This window comes from Chelonia mydas, chromosome 2 (assembly GCF_015237465.2).
Source record: "Chelonia mydas isolate rCheMyd1 chromosome 2, rCheMyd1.pri.v2, whole genome shotgun sequence".
Classification (NCBI taxonomy): domain Eukaryota; kingdom Metazoa; phylum Chordata; order Testudines; family Cheloniidae; genus Chelonia; species Chelonia mydas.
In genome coordinates, this window is record NC_057850.1 from 181,177,586 (window position 1) to 181,181,961 (window position 4,376).

Sequence of the window (4,376 nt, forward strand, 5' to 3'; positions counted from 1 at the left end):
GCTGAGGTGAACAGTGAGAGTGATGAGACCCCGCCACTGCATGCCACATGATGGATCAACTGTAAGGCCACTGGGAGAAGAGAAGGGAACATGGTATAAACTACATGATTAAAAGCATTGCATCAGTTTTCAAAAAATTATATATCTGACATTTGATAACTAGGACTGTTGATTATACAGCTATTCATCTAACAGCTATTGGAAATCTCAAAATCAAGTGAAATATTGGTACCATGGTCTAATCCACAGAGCAGGGAACTAGGAACCACAATGTCCCCAGTGCTGCCACTGATTTGCCAAGTGACCTTAGGCAGCTCACTCAATCTCAATCTTACCAGGACAATGGGTGAACCATTTACCTCCCTCAGAGGTGTTGAGAACTGGTCAGTCAATGACTAAGGAGCTTCAGAGACACAGTGCGCTGTAGTATGTAAAAGCACTCACTGTATAACATTTTAACAAATACATATTTTATCATTTTCCACCATTCCTTTGCACAAAAATGCTAATATTAAATGTTAAGTATCAGGGTATTTTTATTGTCCTAAATAGGATTAAATTCCCATACATGATGAGAACACATTCTAGATCTCTAATGCTAAGTTCATGCATCCATGTGTATCTGAATGTTGCTGTGCAAAATATCACTGTTTTTATCTTCTGATCTTGTAGCATTTATAAAGGACATTTTTAGATTTTTAACTAAAATTTGGTTTATCAACTAATTCTTCTGTTTAGGAGATAAAGCTTTCCAGGTGCCAACTTGTGGTTTGTTAAATGAAACAGTTTCCAAGGATTGATCCTGCAGTTCTTAGTCAAGTAAAATTCTCCAGGACACTGTTGGGAATCTTACCTGAGGACTGTAGGATGAGTTCTACAGACATTAAGGGTCAAAAGCTGGGCAGTAATAGGAGGGAAAAAAGTCTAGACATTAGGATCTAGACCATAAGAAATTCTGGGCTCTGTTCCAAGCGCTGACATTCACGCATTCTGAGATCTTGGGCAAGTCACTTAGGCCCAGATCCTCAAAAGGTACTTAGAAACCTAACTCCCATTGATTTCAATGGGAGTTAAGTGCCTCTGTATCTTTGAAGATCTGGGACTTAATCTTTCCATACCTCAGTTCTCCTGCCTGTGAAGCAAGGAGAATATCTACTTTATAGGGGTGTAGTAAAGTTTAGGTTAACACCAAGGACTTGATCCCACATCCATTAAAGTCCGTAAGAGTATTTCTGTTAAGTCCAATAAGTATACAATTGGACCCTAAGATTTCAAATTCAAGGTGCTATCAAAGTGCAAAGCAGAATATGCAGTGTAGTAAACTAATGCTCATTGTCTGAAGCACTTGGGCATTTCTATTCACTTTGTTTAGCAATCTAGTTGTACAGTCAAAGGCTCTTGTCCTCTAAATATAGCTGTTTTACTTTTACATTGCCAGTTAAGACTGAGTGGGAAACAAGCATATAACAGTTTAGAGAGGGAGTGTTTTAATGTGTCATTTTAAACAACCTTTAATTTTTAGCTGCCTTCTTCTCACTGTAATCAACAGATTTCCTGGATACTTCTCATCCAGCCAAATGCCTCCAAAACTAGTAGAGCAAATGTGTTTAGAAATATCCTAACTCTTCCTGAGCATTAGACTTTGTCAGGCAAATTCTGCTGTCACTTACTTACATGGGTATATCTGTGGAGTAGTAGCGAAACCAGAATCTGGATTCCCAAATGTCACATTACAAGGAGTCTCTCTCTCGTCCCATGACATTACTAAAGCAATAAATATCAAGGCAGGACATTTCTTGGGGACTAACAACAGTCTGGCTTGTACATCTTTACCAGCCTCCTCACAGTGATTAATTCCCAGCAAAGTCCCTGAATTTAGGTCATTATTGCCATATAATGAAAAAATATTTAAAAAGCAAAGGCGTTTATACTTGTCTGAGTAATGCAAGTTTTCTGGCATATTTCTATAGAATTAGTGTCCTGATTCTAGCAGCCTGACTGGCTAATGCACATCTCTTGACAGGCCTGCTGTTTATTAAACTTACTCTTAAAAGAAATCCTAATCCGGACACCATTTTAATGAAGTGCATTTCTTCTACACACTTCTCTGTAGTTACTTCTATGACCCCCATAACCAAGTGATAGCACCTCAGAATACTAGTTATTATTACTTCCCTTCCTCCCAGGGATAAATTAACCCCATTTTACAGATGGAAATACTGAAGCACAGAAAGACTACTGACTTGATCCTGCAAGGTGCAGAGCACGCTCAGCTCCCAGTGATCGGGGGAAGTACGCTCCTTCAGCAAGGTCATGCTTAGCACCTTGTGGGATCCAGCACCAAGTGCTTGCCTACGTGCCCCAGTGAGTCTGTGGTAAGACTAGAAGAAATGAACCCAGAGCTCTCTAGTCCCACCCATGCCTTCGCCCCAAGCTCATCCTCCTCCTAAAATAAACCGAGTGAGCTGTCCATCTTTCAGTCCAACCAGGATTATTAGTTACTGAGGAGAGAAATCATGTCACCCCTGAGCATTTCATTAGGTATGTCGGCATGCCAGCTGTAACAGACCCCATCGCTCCGCTCCGCGAGATGCCGAAGTCTCCTGGAGCACAAGGACATGAGTTTGGAGGAAATCGTTCCAGTGAACTACAAGCTCAAACATCAGCTGCCGCGCTGGAGGATTGTGTTACACCCTGGACGCTGGCGGAGCTGGGAGATCGCGGATGTGGTTTCCTTGACACATTTCCTTCCTTCTCCAGAGGGGGAGAAAGCCAGTGACCCTATGGGACCGGCTGCTGCTTCTGGGTGCCCTGCACACGCTCGCCACGGGGGCCTGGCAGCAGCTGCCTGGAAAGCGCGTTCAGAGGGTAGAGCTTGAATGGGGAGCAGTGACCGGGAGTGCGTTTACTTTACACCGTCTCATGCGGTCACAGTAAAGTGAATCTGAACCGACCCCGCAGCCACGTGAAGCCAGGGGCAGCACTCCTCTCCTGCCGCTGTCAGCGGGTGCGGGGTCGAGTCTTTAAAGCGTTTTACAAACGTTAAGCTCCACCCCCAGCAGAAGGCAGGGCTCAGTCCCACTTTACGTGTGGGGAAACTGAGGCAGAGGGCAGTTGGGGTCTTGCCCAAGTCCCTGGCAGAGTCGGGACTCGAGCCCAGCTCACCTTACTCTTCTCCCCCAGCTCTGCCTTCACTCTTACACCCGCTTCTGACCCCCCGGGACCAGCCTTTGCACTTGCTCGCCTGTCCCAGCAAATCCCCATTGAAACCGGAGCTGCCGCCCCCCTCCCCCCGCTGCGCTCCAGTTTTGTGCCCCAAGGGCCAGCTGAGCCAGTGGCCGGCGCTGCCTCACTCACCTGTCCCCGGGGGCTGCTCCGTAGGCGGCGGCTGCTCCACAGGGAAACCAGTCCCGGAGCTGGGCTGCAGCCGGGCCTTTTATAGCTGGGGGTCGGGCTGGAGCGAGGGAGGGGAGAGCCGAGGGGGCGTCAGCCGCGTGGCCGGGCACCATTTAAAGACACCGGAGCAAGAGAGTGGTTCGTGGAGTGCCATTAGCAGCCACCGCTCGCTGGGGCAGAGCTGGGGGCGGTGTTAATGCAGCGCACGGCTGGGGGCGCTTTGTCAGCCTGATGGAGCCGCTTCTCGGCGCCCCATGACTGCTGGGGTGGTGGACTCAGCCTTAGCCCCCCCAGGGAGCTCCTCCCGCGGGCTCTCGGGGGCTAAAGCAGCAGGCGAGCGCCTCCCACCACCCCAGGTGCCGGGGAAGCCCTTCGCAGGGGAACTGCCCTGCGGGGGGAGGCAGGGAGCAGCCTCCAGCCCTAAGTGCTTGCCCGAGGTCACACAGCCGAGGGGAAACCACCAGGGCAGGGGGCTAGGTCAGTGCTGCGGAGCCGATCCGTTTCCCCCCCCCGTACTGCCGCTGCTCCTTTCTGCGGGACGCTGCTCTGGAGCGGTTTGCGCCCCTTACCCACGTTAGGCAGAGGAAGAGTTAATAAGCCCAGCTGACTTCCCACCACGCGTTCGGTGATCAGCACCCACCCCGCTGCGCCGATCTGCAATCCCCCCCATCAGTGGCTACTCACTCACCTGTGAGTGCCTAATAACCTCCTTTAATAGCTTGGGGGGCACGGGTCTCATCCTAGCGAGGAGCCCGGAGCAGCACTCCCACACCTGCTGAACGTTAATGCCTGAAACTGACAACTCCCCACTCAGTAGAGTTAAGCATATGCTTTTGGGCCTTAAATCAGCAAAATCCTGAAGTGAATTGCTGAGGCAATCCTTGCTGGATCGGCTGAGTCCATCAGTTCATTTCTCCAGTGAGGCCATTACAAGTGTGTTTCTTGATTAAACTGGTATTAGACTGTCCTCACTGCAGTAG